Source organism: Gavialis gangeticus, unplaced genomic scaffold (assembly GCF_001723915.1).
Source record: "Gavialis gangeticus isolate Ggan-Ray unplaced genomic scaffold, GavGan_comp1, whole genome shotgun sequence".
In the NCBI taxonomy this organism is placed as follows: Eukaryota; Metazoa; Chordata; order Crocodylia; family Gavialidae; genus Gavialis; species Gavialis gangeticus.
Window position 1 is genome coordinate 20196903 of NW_017728996.1, and position 9861 is coordinate 20206763.

Sequence of the window (9861 nt, forward strand, 5' to 3'; positions counted from 1 at the left end):
TGTAAGTAGAACAATCTGAATAAGCTCCGTTCTAAACATTTTGGGAAGGTGATAATCCCTATCCATTCACCTCTGTTTACTTTTGTTAGACTTCTTTAATAACCGTAAGCCTCCCAGCCAGAAATGTTATTTTTGCCCCAAATTTGATTTACACTTCCTTGAATTGATTTTAACTTGAGGGGGAAATATATCCCCTAGATTAAATTTCTTCAAAATATCTACCAATCAAAACTACAGTACTTACATAACATTTATTAAATATTTTGTGTTTTGCTGCTAAGAATCGATGTAGAGATCCCCATGTCAATTAACCAACTCTCTTTGTCCCAGAGCAGTGCTTATAATATCTGTGGAGCAAAAACATGGGACTATGCAAACCAGTATGGCTCAGTTTTGTATCACAGCATATGAGAAGGGCATATTTTTGTGTTGGGTTAAAATCAACAGAAGAGACAAAACTGGTAGGGAAAGTATTGCACTGACTTTGTTCAAGTGTATAAAAAGGCAGTGTATAAAGAAAAAAAATGTAATAAATGCTGCTATGAAACCCTGCTTCTTTAGTACCATTTGATGTTTTAATGACAGATGCCTACACCACTACAGTGATGCCATCCGTGCATGTGTATTTGTTTTATTCCTGCAGTGAAACCTCAGTCAGAACTTAATGTAAAATAAAATGAACCAAGAAAAATATGATCTTTGTGAGCAAAACACTGTTGCTATGTTGAACCATTCTAAGATCACATTAGCTAATATTACTTCAAGCAGCTTTCAGTGGCAATACCAAAAGTGTGACAATGAAAGAAAAACAGAAAACAACGCCCAGAGTTTAACACTTGCATGCCAAGAAGTCCTTCCACTCAAGCCAAAAGGAGATGTGTGCCCATCACATTAATATCCAAACATCTAGCTCTGCCTCATTTGTAAGTAAAATTTACTTTTTAGTGGTATTTTTAAGCACATGTATAAGCTTCACTGTAGTTGAATAATGCAGCTTTTGCCCTTTTTATATCACGTTGTGCTAAAGCCAGTGTAACAAAGCTGCCTGGAGAGTTAAATAAAATATAATTAAAATGATACGGAACATCTGGAAAACTGTATGCATAGCAGAGAGTTGACCTATTTTACATTTAAAGATTAAGACCTGCAGTTTTTATGTGCTCTCTTGTGGCCATTACCTAATTACTAAATACAGACAGAGAAATATACCTTCACCCAACATGCCTTGTCAAATATGATTACAAGGAAAATTTGTTAAGACTGTATAACCACAAGCATGATTTATTTTCTGAGCAATTACAAGATAAAAATGCATCAAGATTTTTTTTTAATTGAACAATGTCTGCTGTTTTAAAGACAAACATTAAGGTCGGTGTCCTCAAACATGACTACTGCTTTTGGATGCCTTGATTTTTGGTTGCCAAACCTAGAGGGAGCCCAATTTTTAGAACACAAATCTCAACACTTTCTGAAATTAGGCTACCTTAAGGCAGTGCTCAATCTCTGGCGCAAGGTGCAAATCTGGGCTCTGGAGCCATGTCATCTAGCCCAAGAGGTTCCCTGAGGCTCCAGAAATTTGGTGGTGTGGGAGCAGTGGCAGTATCAAATTGCCATGGCTCTGGAAGCCCTGGAACTCTGGAAGTGTTAACATTGCTATGGGACTGGGCCAACACATGGAGTTGCTCTGAGGCCAGAATTGCATGCACTAGGTTTAGATAATGCATCACGCTTGTGCCCAGGATCTGTCCTGTGGCCACTCATACAGACTGCAGGCTGGAAGGTTGAGCACCAGTGCTTTAAGGCATTTCTGTCTTGGCACCCATCCACAAATCATTAATTGCTTTGGAAAAGCTTGCTCCAATTTCATGAAAGCATTGCTATTTAGTATAGTAAATTATGCCCTGCAGTTTGCAAACAAACACACTCGCTATCTAGCGTATAAAAAAATGTTTCTTCCTTGGACCAAAAGAGACCAAATTTATTCCTGAATTTTTTTCAGATTTGTGCAAGATGTTTGCAACAAAATATTGAACTGTACCACATCACTTGAAATTTCATTACGTACCTTGTGCTCAGAGAACAGTTGCTCAGTGAACCTGAAACAAGTCTATAATTCTCCATCAATGATGCACAATGTTGTGACTTTGAATAAAATCAGGTGAAATTTGGCAGTTCCATTTGACTTCCTTTGATGCCTAAAGAGAAATTTGATGGAGGGCAAATCTAAACAAATCACAACCACATAAAAAGATTTACAGAAGCCTTTGAAAAACCAAATGGCTAAACTTAGCACAGGACAATGCAGGTTAGATTCATGGGTTTTTCACATGAGTATAATGTATCAAGACCCCCACCCCACTGAAGGCAGTGCAAAAAGTGTTCCCATGAATCATTACATCTGAATTCTTCAAAGTAAATTTTACACACACCACCCAAAGCTGACAGCAATTCTGAAAAAGGAAGGCAATCTTATGTGTAATCATTTTCATCATATAATATCTCATGGGCTTACTTTGGGATGCAGGCTTGGACTTGTTCATGCTTGCTAAGCAACAAACAGTGTATCTAAAGGTTCTCAGCACATATCTGGCAGGTTTCACCCTGTTCTTTGTGACAACAGACACTTCAGAAAAAATAGATGAGCTGGAACCAAATTCATGATCTGAACAACATCAAATTTGGGAACTAGTGGCATTCAAACCCAAAGAGAAATCTCATTTTGACAGTGGGTTCTCTCTTTTTTTAAATATTTTTTGAAGATTTAGATCCAGATCAAAAACTCTTCAGTCCTATCTCAATCCTCAAATCCATTAGGTCATTATCAAATTATACAAAGATTTAGCTCAATTTCTTGTAAGAGTGAATAACCTAAATGTCTTAAATATAGGGGAGTGGGAAATAATAGAAAATCAAGAATAGCTACAGAGGTGCAATTTCTATTTAAGTCAATAGGACTTTCAAGCTAGGGTTGTAGATTTGAGGTGCTATCTGTATGCAGAAATACATATATCCCATAGATTTTCAGTGACCAAAAATGTTATGCTAATGTAGTGTTTCATAACGATGCTATTTCTCCTAACAGCTTAAACAGATTCAACCCATCACTATTTAATTAACAAGACTGCATTATTTTTGCTTTGCCTAGATTGAAAGCAAAGCAACAAAAAGTTGACTGTAATGAGTATCATCCGTTGTTAACTGTGATTTGTTGTTCTTGGCAGACACTAGGATTCTTCAGTATAATCTATAACACTATACCTACAATGAATACAGTATGTAGCAGTAATGTGCAGCAAATATTATACAAGTATTATTGCCAGGCCATAAAATTGTTATTCACGTGTTTCTCAATAAAGCCAGAACAAAGAGCAATGATTTTGGCTGTATGCTATTTAATTAGAATTGGTGCTCCCAAGAGGAAGTACAATCCCTAACGTTTCACCTGAAGGCAAATTCCAGGATCCTGTACAGCAAAGCTCATCAAGGGGAAATGAGGCACATCCTGTTTACTTCTCCGCTCACTTAGTTCATTAACAGCCACACACAGACACCTCACTATGTTTGAGGTATTTTGTGCGTCTTCACAAAACATATTTGTGGTCACAATTAAAAATCAAAATTTTGTAATGTAATGCCTGTGCCTTACATATAGCAAATTCTTTGAGTTTTCTATGAACTCAAGGGATTCCTTTTTTTCTCTTTGGTGGTGTTGCTCAAGAGAAACTTAAGGACAAAAAATGAAATCAAAAGCTTAAAGGAATATGCTTGATGTGGTTATGACAGTCCTCCTAATGCCCTCCTCCTAGATACCTGTGGACAGTGAATGCCTTTCTTCTAGCAAGAATTAAAGTTGAGTTTTTAAAAGGATCACATACACCTTTGAAAATCTTTTTTTTTTGTACATGCTCTTAGAAAATTTCAAAGGAGATTTCAATATCTACCTGGTAGCGCAGTCTGTGTTTCACCCAATTTTACAGCTATGCAGATTTGGATACAATGTCTTGCAGAGAATCTATGAAGACCTTTTCGCCAACCAACAGAGGACACCAGCTTTTATTTCAGGGCACGACCTTCCCAGTCTACACGAGTCTTTCTGATTCTGATTCTACTTGAGGCAGACAGCACCATTTGCTGTTTGAAGGGAAAGTGTAACAGCTCTGGCAAGGCTGAAGGCTAACTAGAGATGCAAAATTCTGGTCTCTTTTATGAGCACCTAAAGTTTAGGGCATGTTCAAATTTGGATTTTGGTTCCAGTCCATCTATTTCTAACTATTATTACTGGATGCATCTACACATACACTTTAATGGACATTAATCTATTTTAATGAGCACTAAACGTCACTAAAAAAAACACTGTGGGCATTTATATACATATTTTTTGTCCTCCAATGTGCCTGAGGTTCATTGCTTCAGCTCCGCACGTGAGCTGAGGCAAACTGCACTATGCCACATGCAGTTGCATAAGCAGTGAAATGCGCATCTGTGTGCAAAAATGGCAATGGTGTGCTTTTAAACTAAAACACCTCTGACATGTTTTAATTTAAAAGCACGCTGCCACCACTTTCTCAGTGCAGACACGCATTTTGCCGCTCATACAATTACATGCGTCGCACCACTGGGGACTTTTCAAAGCACCCAGCACTGAGGCTCTTACATGTGTAAAAATGTGCAAAAATGTGCTATTTAGTTAATGCACATTAAAATAGGCTAATGTGCATTAAGCACACTTAAAACTGTGCTCTTTAGTTAATGTGCATTAAGACAGGCTAACTTGCATTTCCTAGTACTTCAGAATGGAAGTACTAGATCTAATATGCATTAACTAAAGCATGTTAGTAATGAAATAAGTACAATTGCAGCACTGAAGGTACTCACCTTCCCTTGCTACAACTTGAGACCATTGCTCCTTGTTCTGTCATCTGATATCACTGAGAACAGGCTAGCTCCATCTCCTTTAGAACCCTGCTTCAGGTAGTTAAAGACTACTATCAAATCCTTCCTCAGTCTTCTCTTCTGCAGACTAAAGCTCAGATCCCTCACCCTCTCCTCAGAAGCAGGGGCAGCGGTGGGGAGGGGTGTGGGGGTGCTATAGCCAACCCAATATTTGCCTTAGCCCCCCTGTAGCCACCCCTCTCAGTGCCACCCCTATCCAAGCCCCCCACTTCCCCCTTGGGCTGCCACTGCTGCCAACCACACACAGCTAAGCCTGCCCCACTCCCACCCAAAACCAGGAGAGGTGCGGTGCTCCCAGCCCAACCAAATAAGTATGTTTGGCCAGAAGATGTATAGTGCAGTCCCCGCCAATTTTCCATCTAGCCCACCTCAGTCCCCCCCTCTAAACATTTTCACTGCCCTCCACTGGACTCTCTAATTTGACCACATTCCTTCTATAGTGGGGAGCCCAAAACTGGACACTACTCTAGATGTTGTCTCACCCATGCTAAATAGAAGAGGAGAAACACTTCACTTGATCTGCTGGTAACTCTCCTACTAATGCAGCCCAGTATGTCATTTGCCTTCTTCACAACAAGGGCGCACTGTTGGATCATACTCAGCTTACTGTCCATGGTAACCCCCAGGTCATTTTCTGCAGAGCTGCTGCTAGCCAGTCGGTTCTCTGTCTATGGTGGTGCATGGGATTGTTCTGTCCTAAGTGCATGACTTTGCACTTCTTCTTATTAAACCTTATGAGATTTCTTTTGGTCCAATCTTCCAATTTGACAAGACCTCTCTGAATCCTAGCCCCATCTGCCAGAGTATTTACTACTCCCCCAGCTTGGTGTCTTCTACAAATTTTCCAAGGGTGCACTCTATCCTATCTTTTAGGTTGTTGAACAAGATAGTGAACAAAACCAGCACCAGAGGCATTCTACTTGATACTGACTGCCAGCTAGACATCGAGTCATTAATTATTATCCTTTCAGCCCAATGATCCAAACAGTTTTCTATCCATCTTATAATCCATTCATCCGACCCATACTTCCTTAGCTTGCTTGCAAGAATGTTGTGGAAGACCGTACCAAAAGCCTTGCTAAAGTCAAGGTATATCATGTCCACTACTCTTCCCGCAACCACAGAGCCAGTCATCTCATCATAGAAGGCAATCAGGTTGGTCAGGCATGACTTGCCCTTGGTGAATCCATGCTGACTGTTACTAACCAACTTCTCCAAGTGCTTAGAATGGATTCCTTGAGGAACTGCTCCATGACTTTTCCAGGGGTTGAGATGAGGCTGACTGGTCTGCAATTCCCTGGATCCTCCCCTTTCTTAAAGATGGGCACTATATTTGCCCTTTTCCAGTGATCCAAGACTTGCTTGATCACCATGGGTTTTGAAAGATAAAGGCCAATGGCTCTGCAATCACATCAGCCAGCTCCCTCAGCACCCTTTGCTGCATTGCATCAAGTTCCATGGACTTGTACATGTCCAAGTTTTCTAAACAGGCCCTAACCTGTTCTTTTACCACTGTTGTTTGCTCACCTCCTCCCCACACTGTGTAGTAGTCTGGGAGCTGACCTTGCTTGTGAAGACTAAAGTAAAATAAATAAATAAATAAATAAAAGGCTACTACTTCATTCTTTTACATGTCATCTGCCACCATCCCCCATTTAGTAGAGCACCCATACTTTGCCTGATCTTCCACTTGCTTCTGATATACTTGTAGAAACCCTTCTTGTTACCCCTTATGTCCCTTGCTAGCTGCAACTCCAATTGCACTATGGCCTTGTTGACTTCATCCCTGCATGCCTGAGCAATCCTCTTTTACTCTTCTCCAGTTATTTGTCCAGGTGTCCACTTCTTGTAAGCTTTCTTATTCTTTTTAGCTCATTGAAGAGTTCTCTGCTAAGCCAAACTGGTCTTCTGCCATACTTGCGAGCCCTCCTGCACATCGGGATGGTTCATTCCTGTGCCTTCAGTAAGGTTTCTTTAAAGTACTGCCAGCTCTCCTGGACATTCCCCCTCAGAATGGCCTCCCAGGGGAATCTGCCCATCAGTTCCCTGAGTGAGTCAAAGTCAGTTTTTCTGACATCCAGGGTCTGTACTCTGCTATTCTCCTTCCTTCCTTTCCTCAGAATCCTGAACTCAATCATCTTGTGGTCACTTCTGCCCAAGTTGCCATACACTACTACATTCCCTACTTATTCTTCCCTGTTTGTAAGCATTAGGTCAAGAGCAGCACAGGTCCTAGATGGCCTCTCCAACACTTGCACCAGGAAGTTGTTTCCAATACTTTCCAAAAATTTCCTGTGTAGCCTGTATTGCTGTCCCAGCAAATGTCAGAGTGACTGAAGTCCCCCATGAGAACTAGGGGCAGTGATCAGGAAACTTCCACCAGCTGTTTGAAGAAAACCTCATCCATCTTATTCTCCTGGTCTGGTATAGCAGATACCCACCATGACACCAGTGCTCCAGTCAGAGATATACTATATACAGAAACCTTTATAAGCTCATGAAAAATGTGTTCCTGAATCTGTGGCCACGTAAATTTATCTCATACTGAATTGAAGGATGTTGTGCTATCTCTTTCCACTAGCTCGCACATTCTTAAGCTTTGTACCAGTGTCCCTGGTATTGCATATTCCAGTTGTTTTTCTTCTAAATTGACACTGTTGGAATTCTGAATTAGTTCTGAATTTAGTGCTGATAAAGTATGTTAAAAGTTGCTTCCTGCTGCACCCCCCATCAAGCAAATGTGGTTAAAGTTATAGTGATCCTGAAGACAGTCTACCTAACAAACGGTCTTACTCTAATCATCAGTCACAAAATGTACATTATATTCCTCTCTCCCAGCACATTCACACAGAGTTGTTAGATAAACCACTAACATCATTTTAATTAGAGCTTCTTAGTTGAGTGGGGTGCAAGCAAGAGTGCAACAAGCACCTCCTTCAGAGGAACTGCTTCAGTCAGGCCTTCACAGCAATTATTTAAGAGTTACCAGCAAGAACTAAACTATGCTATAGAAGCAAAAGTGAAGAATAACTGCTGAAAATTAAATTGCCCCGATTTTGTTTAGAAATTGGAAATCAGACACTTATCATACATGAGCATACAAGTTGTATAATTAAACAGGTGAAAAAGGTAAGCAATGAGCTAGACCAGGGGTGTGCAACCTTTTCTGGCTGCCAACCAGAACAACCCACCCTGGGTTGGAGGCAGGCATGTGGGATAGCATTAGGACCCTGTCACTGCTGCTGCATGTCTCCCTGGAAGCACAGGGAAAGCACTCACAGCTGGCATTTCTTTCTGGGGCAGCATGGGAAGAGCATCTGAAGAAGGCACCCACACCACCGCATTCTGCAGAGATGCTCCCAGGGACACCCCAACCACCTGTTCTCAAATCTAATAAATCTGTCCCAACGCATCCATAGTAGTTGCTCTCAAGTGTGTTGGAAACCAAGACTTCAAGAGCAGAGGCAGGGGAATGCCTTCAGAGCAGCTTTACCACCTCATTTCCAGGTTTGGTAGGAGTAGTCAGTAGTAAGTGCTTGGGAGCACTCTTGCCAAGAAACACTGGAGATATGGTAAACAGATCCCTTAGAACATACTATCCACCTGCATGCATAGAAGCAGGCACCGGTCCACAAAGCTCCTCCTACCATGATGCATGGCATTTATTATCCTTAGCCTCTTTCTCCTCATTTCTGTATTAACTGAATGTTTTGACTAGTAGTGCCAACATGTTTTATGCTTTTGAAACGCTTAAACAGGAGAGTGAAAAGGTAAAGTGCTTTGTTACAAAAAGAGTCTTAGCATTCTTGCTCATGGAGGGGACATAGCTGCCAGTCCAGTGATGGCAATCCACAGGAAACGAATGAATCTACCTCACCAACAATGTAGTAGTCATTATAGAGGAGAGATTTACACCCAGAATCATAGTTTAGAACAACCACAAGTGCTGCCAACTAGACAGGGGTAGGTTTTAGGAAGAGATCTGGTTTAATTTCTTCAGTTCCATGGCTATCTATCATCCATGAACCTTGAGTTTAAATGAGACTAATTATGCATGCACCACCTTTGGTATGTTAAATTTCCCTTTTTCCCTAGTAGCTTATTTCAATTCCTAAATATAGATATTTAAGTTTAAGAATGCTGTTGGTCAATATCATGGCTCACCATTCCTAAAAGAAACGGCCAAAAGAGACTCAAGAAGAGACAGGTTTTCCCAGTAATGCACAGTAAGCAATTAATAGAAAAACTGCCAACTTGTATCCCAAGAAAAGTGAGGGCCACTAATTTAACACTGGACTGGGTATCATCCTCCTTGTCCTATTATGCCTCATCATTTTTCCTTTCTCTCATGTTCATAAGCCCTTCAATGCATCTTTGTCCTATCTGTAGTATACACTGTTGAACCAGGAACCATTTTTGGATCTCTGTTGCACTCTCTCACACATTCACATACCCTGTCTGGACATAGCATAATTAAGCTTACTGTAATTTGTCTAATGTTAAAAGAAGTCGAAACAAGAATTCCTAACTAACTTAAGGTTTCACGTACCAGTGTAGTATTCCAGCAAGAGATCCATTCACATGAATCAGTTACGGACATCTCTTTGACGAAAAATTCCATATCATCTTATGCGGCTAAATGGAAGTCTTATAATTGTGGTTACTGTTTTTGAAAAAGATAGTTTCCATATAGAAAGAAAATGATGATCTAGCTCAAGGTAAGAAGAGTTTTTTACATTGGCCAATTCCCCTTGCAGAAAAAACAAAGCAACTTATATAAATCTTGGGATAAAGCAAATAAAAGGCTACCCTGGTAGCCTGAGTGTCAACAGAAGAACCATTACAGACAGTAAGGATGATCAGATAAATCCTCTGTTCTTTCAAAAAAATATTTCTGCCAAATACTGT

At 40.5% G+C, this 9861-nt stretch overlaps 1 long non-coding RNA gene across 1 annotated transcript in view; it reads left to right on the top strand.

Moving 5' to 3' along the window:
- Positions 1 to 9861, top strand: part of LOC109288539 — a 31577-nt gene that overhangs the window by 7233 nt on the left and 14483 nt on the right. The window contains exon 2 of the long non-coding RNA XR_002095177.1: positions 644 to 923. This is a non-coding gene — a long non-coding RNA (uncharacterized LOC109288539). The remainder of the gene's footprint in view (positions 1 to 643; positions 924 to 9861) is intronic.